Source organism: Panthera uncia (assembly GCF_023721935.1).
Source record: "Panthera uncia isolate 11264 chromosome B3 unlocalized genomic scaffold, Puncia_PCG_1.0 HiC_scaffold_1, whole genome shotgun sequence".
NCBI classification, from domain to species: domain Eukaryota; kingdom Metazoa; phylum Chordata; class Mammalia; order Carnivora; family Felidae; genus Panthera; species Panthera uncia.
Genome location: NW_026057582.1, coordinates 112,685,140 through 112,694,691, shown reverse-complemented (window position 1 = coordinate 112,694,691; position 9,552 = coordinate 112,685,140). Strand labels below are relative to the sequence as shown.

Sequence of the window (9,552 nt, the reverse complement as noted above, 5' to 3'; positions counted from 1 at the left end):
TTCTTGCTCCCTGCAGATTTTGCAGGGATTGAACAATAGACCCAGATGTCAGACAGGGTCAGGTTCTTGGCTTCACTCTTGGAGAAAGTGGGTAGAAGGACCAGGCTCCCTTCCCGTTCTTTCCTGACTTGGCCTTACTGTGACCAAGACTGCTAGCTGGCCATGTTGTCACCAAAGGGAAAACTGCATTTCCCAGCCTCCCCGTAGCTAGGTGCACTCGTGCGGTCAGGTGCAGCCAATGAGATGTACTTGGACTTGTGTGGTACCTCGAGGCTCCCTTTCTGTGGGAGAGAATACGCTCCTATCTTGGGTAAGCCTGTACTTTGGATTTGCTGCTTATCCATCTGAATCTGATCCCAGTCGATATAATCACCATCTTGGTCACAGACAACATTCTAGATGGATCTAAATGTGTACTAGCTCCACTCTGAGGACTACAGGGAGGCTACGGAATGCGGGAAGCAGGAGGGGGAGGAGGGGATGTGGGCTTTGTAAGCGCCGGCCAGCCCTCCCGAGAGAGCCAGGAAGGACTCTGGCTCCCGCTCACTGGTCCAGCCTCACCCATCAGAGAAGTCGGGGGTGAGGTGGGTGCTGATTTTTCCATGAGCAGATGAGGGGCCTGAGCATTTGCCAAGGGCCCCAGAGCTGGTAGGGGGTAGATATGAAACTTGACCACATATTTGGCAGACTCTTAAAATTGTTGACGCTTTTCCCGCTACTTGTGGGTGTTTGTCTGAGTCGGAGGTCGAAGGCGTAGGGAGGCACGTCCAGAGCGACCTGGTGTAGTGCGGAGGGTGTGAGACCCATGCAAACCTGAATGCACGAACCTGTCTCGTTTCTGGGGCCCGATTAGTGTGTCTTCCGGGCTTTGGTTTGAGCTCAAAAATCTGACATTTAAGCATTCTCATAGGGAAGCAAAATGAGAAAATGCCGTCTGTGTGACTGTCCCAGAGTTTCTCCTGAACCGAGTCTCCTCATCAGCCTCCTCCTGGGCTAGTTGTCACTTAGGTAAGAGCCCGCCGGCCCCTCTGCTCAGGGCAGCCTCGTGAGTGGGTGGGCAATATCCTGGGTCCCTTCTAGACCGTGGGCGTGCTTGCCCTTGTGGACCCTATGACTCTGTACTGTCTTCTCCGTTTCTACAAGGCCATCAGGAGCTATTCGATTCCAAACAGCAGAAACCCCAACTCAAACCGGCTGAAAGTATAAGAGGACTCATCAGCTTACGTCCTGGAAAGTCTCAAAGTAGGTCTGGCTTCTCGACACCTTTCTATGAAACCCCCCGTTGTAATTCCAGGATGGTTGCCAAACATCTCCGGGGCTGCAGGCTTCCTCCGTGCAGATTCAAATATGCCCACGAGTGCCCTGACACTTCCTTTAAAAGGTGGAGCCAAGTTCCCTTCTCCTTGAGTGCTCTTCCAACACCTAGAAAAAAGCAGAAGTGAGTAGGCCCTAAAAGCCCAGGAAGAGGCCCACGAGGTGGACAACGGAGGCCTCTGACCAACAGCCAGGGAAAACCGTGCCCCCTGCCAGTGGCCACTGAAAGGTCTTGAAGCAGGGCCACTTTAATCCAATGAGCTTGGCAGTTGGTCCTCAGCCCCGGCCGGACCTCAGGTGACAGCAGCCCCTCGTGAGAGACCCTGAGCTGCAGCCACCCAGCAGAAGCTACTCCTGGATCCCCGGCCCATGGAAACTGAGGTAACAAACATTTGTTGTTTTAAGCCACAGTTTTGGAACAGTTGGTTAAGCAGCAATAGACAACATATTCAGCTTGTCCAGGGAAGACGATGTGCTTCTAGAAGTTTGTTCAGGAAAGAGAAGAAGCTTCTGTCTCAGAAGCCTCCAGCAAAACCTTCCTCATAGAGGAATGTGGGGGCCACTCAAAGTACTTGGCTCTAAGTCAGGAATTCGTGAATTTTACCTTGGTTCTGCAATTCTGTGAAGGAAAACAAGTTGATTGCTTTTCTTTTCTGTTCTGTTCTTTTTTTTTTTTTTTGTGGAAGCTCATTGCCCCAGTGCTGCCTGTGAGACATGACCTTCCCCGACTGATGTCATTCCAGGCTCAAGGTCATCAGTGAGGCAAAACAGCTCCCTCTAAACTCTCTTTATCAGAAAGTTCATGCCTGGATGGGGCAGTGGTCCCTCCTCCTGGGAGAGCAGTAACCACTCTTGATAAGTGCAAATATATATGTATATACACATGTGTGTGTGTGTGTGCGTGTAGATATATGTATTTTATTTATTTATTTATTTATTTTGCTAAAAAACTACTGCTCTAAGTTTTTTTTTTTTTTTAAGTTTTTATTTATTTTTGAGACAGAGACAGAGCATGAGTGGGGGAGAGGCAGAGAGAGAGGGAGACACAGAATCCAAAGGAGGCTCCAGGCTCTGAGCTGTCAGCACAGAGCCCAACACGGGGCTCGAACTCACAAACCAAACCGTGAGGTCATGACCTGAGTGGAAGTCGGACGCCCAGTTGACTGAGCCACCCAGGTGCCCCTACTGCTCTAAGTTTGTTGAAAATGGTCCAACACTATGTGAATCCTGGGTCAAGTGACTGTATAGGGACAACATTCACTGTCATGGGTGATCTATGGGCTGCCAAACGTAACAGAAGGGGTCAGGAGGACAACAGTTTGCGTGTGTGTGGTAACAGCTTTATTGAGATATAATTCACATACCACACAATTCATCCACTTAAAAGGCATAACCCAGCATTTTTTAGTGTATTTGCAGAGTTATACAACAACCACCATAATCAATTCTAGAACATTTTCATGTTCATCACCCCAAAAAGAAACTTCATACCTTGTAGATATTATCCCCTCTACTTTCTGTCTCTTGTTGGTGTGTTTTAAATATATCTTTCGTTTGCCAGCAGATAAGATTCTGAAAAAAACGGAGAGAAGTTATATTGTCCAATGTAAAATATAAGATATAGCGTAGATTGTTGTCATGAAATGTTCTCCATGGCATGTGTGTGCTTTCTGACATATACATTTTTATCCAATGGGCTGTAGTTTTGTTGAAAGTCTATTATGATTGATTTTTGTCATCTGGGAAGGTGTTGGGTGCAGGGTGGGGATATGTGGGGGGTGCTGGCCTTGGCTGGGATAGACCTTGTGGTGTGGTATAGTGGTAGGGGTTGTCAAGGCAGTCCAGAGAGCTTGTGTGGGGACAGGGAGAAGTTGACATTCCGGGTTGGGTGGTGACCTGATTTGCCAAGATCTTGGAGTGAGTCCAGAGTGGCCTGACCACAGACCTCACTCAAGAGACCCAGGGCTCCTTCTGAGTCAGCCATGTTGAATCTTGGCTCCAGATCAGGGCCAGCTGAGGAGGAATGACGAGGATTGGGGTTCAAGGTGAAATTCTTTTGTTTTGAGTTTCTTCAAGGCCTAGTGCATGAAGGCCTTCTCAAACCTCCTCTTCCTCTCCGGACTTCCCATCTGTCATCAGCCAGGTGCCTACTATGTGAAAGTCTGCAGTGATCGCTGAGTTAGCCTCACACAGGCTGGGGGTAGGAACCAGCCATGCCTCTCCAAATGGCCACTCTTGATTTGGGTCCCTGTAGCTTTGCGGTTGGGTGGGTGGGCTCAAGGCCTGGCTTCAGGCCTGCCTCTGTTTCTGCTTTGTTCTAGTGACTCAGGGCAGGTCTCTGCCCCTCTCTGGATCTCGGTATTCTTCTCTCTATAAGGGGAGACCAAAGAAATGATACCTAAGGGCCTTTCTCACAGGTCTCAGCCTGTTCAGTTTAGGGGCACTGGTCACTGGCCTACAGGCACAGAGTGACACAGAGTCACAGAGTGCTTATCATTTGCCTTCATTTGGTTCCCTTAGGCCTTCTCAGCAGCATGGCAAGGGGACTGAGAGTCCAGGTCTGGGAGAAGGACCCCCTGGGATTTTTTTTAAAGTAGGCTCCACACCCAATGTGGGGCTTGAACTCACAACCTTGAGGTCACGGAGCCAAGGGACCAGTCTCCCCAAGGGAGTCCCTCCCCAAGGATGGAGCTCCCCAAGGGACCACCTGGGTTTTGATCTCAGCTGTGCCTCTGGTTAGTGTTGTAACTTCAGGCAGATACCCATCCTGTCTACGCTTTGGTTTCCTCATCTCTAACACAGGGAAACTATTAGGACCTACCTCGTGGTGAGATGACGAATAAGCGGAATAATGCACGTAAGGTACTCTGCACACAGGAAATGTCCAGTATGTTCTAGGACACGCATGTGGAAAGTTATGGGACTTGCCCAGGGGTAGAAATGGAAAACCAGGATCTTCTCAATGTTCCCAAATCCAGATGCTTGTGAGGCAGGGGGCCTGGGAGCACACCTCTCTACTTCTGTTGGGCACTGGTCTTGTTTGTTTCCCCTTGGCAGTGTGTTGACAGGGGCCGTGGGAGATTCTGGAGCAGTGGGCCAGGGTACTGGGATGCGAGGGATGTGGGTGGCCTGGGGAGTGAGCTGTAGGTAGTTGGACAAGGCCATATCCTGCTCACGGGGGGCCAAGTTCTTCACTCTTATAGGAGTGCAGTGTGGTGAGACACGGTGCCTAGGGCGTCACTTTCCTTCTCGCAACTGTCTCTCCCCACTGTCGTCCCGAGCCCTGCTCATCATTGCCAGGCATAGTGTGGAACTTTCTGTGGAGCCCATTTCCCTCTTGTCCCCACTGGCCTTGCCCCACTCCCTCAGTCCCCTCCACCCAGGCTCTGGGCCTGCTCCCCGCTCTCCTGGCCCTATCTCCTACCTGGGCTCTCTTCCCTCTGCTGCTCGCCACCTGAGCAGGTTCCCCTTAGTTGGCCCAGGCACCCTGAGATCAGCTGAGGAGGGTGCTGCCCCATCCAGGCCCTGTCCAGGTGCCCTTTCCCCACGGACGTGCTCCTCCTGGGGGAGGTCCACACCCAGGAGTCATGGAGTGCAAGGCCTGTGGGCAGGGTTCCGAAGACAGTGTCCCCCGACTTCCAGTTGGACCCTATCGGGGGTCCAACTCATTGGACAGAGGTGGACCCTCAGAGATGCATCCGTGTCTCAGGGTAGCCAGTCGGTAAGAGGTGGCGCCCTAGTCCGGGCCGGTTTCATTCCGAGCTGCGATCTAACTCCCTCTGTTCCATGCGTCATTTGTTCTCTAGAATGATCCTTCGACGGCTGCCTTGGAGAGTGCACGATGGACAAGAGCCCAGCAGACTGTGGATGGTGCCCTCAGCTGGCCTCAGTAAGGCAGTTCGGGGTACAGGACACAGACGGCACAAAAACTGACAGGAATGAGAAGTGCCAGCTCTGGCTGAGCCTATCCGCTCTCCCCTGGAGATGTGGCCCTCTCTTGCCTCTTGCCAGCCTTCTATACATGCTCCTTCTTTGTCCTCTTCCTGGGGTTCTCATCTTCTCCCACTCCCACCCTTGGGGGCCCCTGAACTTCATCCTTCTCCTCGGAGGCTGGAAGCCTCCCTGCGGCCTCGATTTCGTGCTGCTCCCCTGGACTGTACCCTCCATGAGGACAGCGCCCGTGTGTCCCTCCCCTCTGTGTCATCACCTAGCCCAGTGCCTGGAATAGAGGAGTGGAACGCTACAGGTGTGGGAACAAATCAATACACCTGTCCCCACCACGGTCTGGTCCCACCCGACCACCCAAGTTGACCTCGAACCTTAGAGTTTTGAACTTAAAAGAGTAAGGCACAGATAAGCCCAATCACAGCGTGTGATGTGGCTTTTCTAAGAGATAGTTCAGGAGCATTGAATAATACATGGAAAGTACGAGTGCCAGTTTTGGTGCAAATGCAGTAGGACACGAAACTGTGCAAACCCGATGACCATAGCTATGCGCACAGACCCCCCTGAAGGGCTTCTGGGTGAGTGTGGTGAGGTTTGCTCTCTGGCGACATCAGCCATGGCGAGGCACGTGAGAGGTTCCATACCGAAAACGTGGAAGATTGTTCCTCAGGGCAAATGACCAGCCTAAGTGAAGAGTCATGTAGCCGCTGACTTTGGAGATCTGTCAGAGTCCTTCCTGATGAGGCTGCCACAGCGGGACGAGTGCCACTAACGCGCTCCAAACTCGCCAGCCTTCTGGGTTCTGCAGGACTTCTAGCAGACTTCCCCAAATTGGTAGGCATTTCAGGAAACTTCTAACATGAAAGACAGGGTCCAAAACAAACAGAAAAAGGAACCCAGAGGAAACAGGGACAATACAGAGAGCAAAAGAAAACAAAAACCCCCAAACACACAAAAACCCCAAACAACTAAACAACAACTGTATGATTAATGTCTTTAGAGAGTTTTAAGACTCTGTTATGTCCATATTGTGTCCATAATCCAGTGGAGGGGTTGGAAGCGAGAGCAGGGAATCTCTCATTAGGTGGGATGAGAAGACATGGAAGAGAAAAGAAAAAATCAGCAGCAGGTAAATCCAGGAAGTTCCTATATGATGAACGGGAGTTCCAGAAATAGAGAAGGGAGGAAATGGAGGGGGAAATTCTTAAATAAACCGTACAAGAACGTGTCCAGAAATTTGAGGATGCGAGTCTCCAGATTAGGAGGGCTTACCAAGTACCCAGCCCGGACCCGAAGAGTTTGACTGTGTTGAGAAGAGAGTTCCATTCCCCTCTGGGAAATGGCATCAAAAGTTGCGAGGGCCGGAGCAGAGGACTGCTATTTTCCCCTATAAGCTTTGTAGTAACATGATGGTCAGTTGCAGATGTTAGCCTAGTGAGGCTGCCGTCCTCAGTTATTCAAGCACGAATGTAGGTGCTGCTGTGAAGGCAGTTTGTAGATGTGATTCAGATCCATAATCGGTTGACTTTAAGTAAAGAAGATCACCCTAGACAATCTGGGTGGACCTGGTTCAACCAGTTGAAGGGCCTTAAGAGCTGAGATGCCCCTGAAGGGGAAGAAATTCCACCCGTGGGCTGCAGCTTCCGCTGGTGCAGAGTCCCGCCTGCGCTTCTAACGGCACCACCTGTGGATTTCAGACTTGCCCAGCCAGCCCCACGTTGCATAAACCAATCCCTTACGCGCCTCCTACTAGTTCTGATTCTCTGGTTGAACCTGTAACAGACTTTTAGCAATATCATTGTATATTATTGTATCATTCAGAGTTCCTAGTTATCAAGAACAGAATTCACTCCGGCTAATATTTCCTAGGGGAGAGTTTATCAAGAGATACTACGTAGTTCACAGACTCTCGGGGAGGGTGGAGAATCGGGTGTCAGGAACGTCACCCGAATCCCATCCCAGAGCTGCCTCGGTGGCCACCCCCTGACCCGCACGGGTCTCCCGTGCTGCAGCTGGCCCTGGCTGAGGGTCTCTGCCATCACGTGCCATAGCGGGTTTCATGTGGCCCTCCCCTCTTCGTGTCACTACCTGCTCAACCAAAATTTCATGAGGGGACGCCTGACTGGGGAGCCCCAGCTATCTGCTTGCATCCCAGGCAGGGTGCCTGCATTCCAGGGATGCTGGAAAAGTGAGTTTCCGGTTTCTGCCTTGCGTGTGGAGTCCTTAGTTGGAGAATCTCCAAAAAAACCCAATCTGTGAGCATTTGTGCCTGGGCAGCCCCACCCTGGATACCCAGCAGGTTTTGATAAAAGCCAGGACCACATTCAGCAGTCCCGACTACAGTGAGAGTCTTCCGGCTGCCACCAGAGCCAGCCGGACAGATGTTTGGGTGTGGCGATGCTGTCACCACTGCTGGGACCCGCTGAGGGAACTGCGGCCTCTTCCCTGCCAGGTGGCAGTGCCCCGCACAGTTTCTGGGGGGCCCAGGCTTCCAGTACTCCTCCCCATTCTCGGTGTGGGGTCAGGGTGGCCCATGCTGTGCCCCAGTGACTATGCGCTGTCCCTTGACCCAGGGACTTCCTTCTCCCTCCACCTTAGGAGCAGGGAGCAGCACCTAGCTTGAGTCAGGTTTAACTCCTACTTAGTGAGGCTGTGTCCTCTTTGTAAAGGCCTGTTGTTTTTTATAGGAAAAAGAATCTGTTAGAAAAAGACGACTTTTTTTTTTTTTTCCTTTACATTTTTATCACGGTAACTTATATTCCCTAAAACGCAAATATCACAAATTCATGGCTCAGGTGAATTTTCACATGTGTGAACACACAGATCAGGACAGAGAACATTTCTAGCACCCCAGAAAGTTCTCTCATGCCTTCTCCCAGTCATTACTCCACAAGAGAACCACTTCTAACACCACACGTTCATTTAGCCGATTCTTGTGCTTGACTCGAGTGGAGTCCGACAGCATGGAGTCTTCTGGGTCCGGCTTTTTTCACTCAACATTAAAGACTCAGGAGATTCTAATTTTTCTTGTTTCTCCTTTTCCTCAGTGTTCTACAAGGAACAAACACAACTGTAACTTAGTTTATTTTTTTATTTTAGAAACATTTTTAAATGTTTTTATTTATTTTTTTGAGAGAGAGAGAGAGCGTGAGAGACAGAGACAGAGCACAAGTGGGGGAGGGGCAGAGATAGGGAGACAGAATCAGAAGCAGGCTCCAGGCCCTGAGCTGTCAGCACAGAGCCTGACTCAGGCCTTGAACTCGTGAATTGTGAGATCATGACCTGTACCGAAGTTGGATGCTTAACTGACTGAGCCACCCAGGCGCCCCTAGTTTATTTATTTATTAAAAAAAAATTTTTTTTTTTATATATGTATTTATTTTTGAGAGAGAGACAGAGTGTGAGCAGGGGAGGAGCAGAGAGAGAGGGAGACACAGAATCCGAAGCAGGCTCCAGGCTCTGAACTGTCAGCACAGAGCCTGACGCTGGGCTTGAACTCACAATCTGTGAGATCATGACCTGAGCTGAAGTCGGATGCTCAAACAACTGAGCCCCCGGGAGCCCCGCTCCTAGTTTATTTTTTATAGATAGTATCTTTAAAAATAAATGATAAGTCCTGGGGCCCCTGGGTGGCTCAGTTGGTTGAGCGACCCACTCTTGATTTCAGCTCAGGTCATGATCTCACGGTTCGTGGGTTCGAGGCCCGCTCTGTGCTGACAACGCAGAGCCTGCTTGGGTTCTCTCTCCCTTTCTCTCTCTGCCCCTCCCCTGCTTACGCTCTCTCTCTCCCCCAAATAAATAAACATTAAAAAAATAATGATAACAACACCTGCCATTTTCAGAAAATATAGATTTTTTTTTCCAAGCAGAAAAAGTAGAATTTTAAAAAATCAGCGAATTATACATAAAACAGTTTATAATTACCTCTCTTTCTCTCTCTCTCTCTCTCTCTCTCTCTCAATCAGCAATGGGGCCGCAACTAAGATGCAGGCTGGCCCAAAGCTGCAGGGTGGCTCTGACCTCCTCCTCCTGGGCCCCAGGTTGTCCGTGTATGCTGAGGGATGTCTGCCAGTGGCTGGGTCCCTACAGCAGGGTTCAGCCGGAGGCCCCAACACCCCAGCAGAGGAAAGGCACAAACCTGTACCATTTCAGGGATCTGCTGGAGCTGTAGTGAGGACAGAGGCAGAGGGGTCTTCCTGTGCTTCGGGAAGCCTTTCTGGCTGCAGAAATCCCAGACTGAGTCTCCCAAGTTTCCCAAGTCACCCCAAGTCTGGGAGGGGCTGTGTGTGGGCT

At 50.6% G+C, this 9,552-nt stretch overlaps 1 long non-coding RNA gene across 1 annotated transcript; it reads left to right on the top strand.

Annotated features, from left to right (window-relative positions):
- Window positions 1-409: 409 nt before the first annotated feature.
- LOC125910142 (uncharacterized) lies at window positions 410-6,992 on the top strand. Its single transcript, XR_007453866.1, has 3 exons — window positions 410-1,008; window positions 1,144-1,695; window positions 5,121-6,992. It is a non-coding gene; the product is annotated as an uncharacterized LOC125910142 (long non-coding RNA).
- Window positions 6,993-9,552: the final 2,560 nt, after the last annotated feature.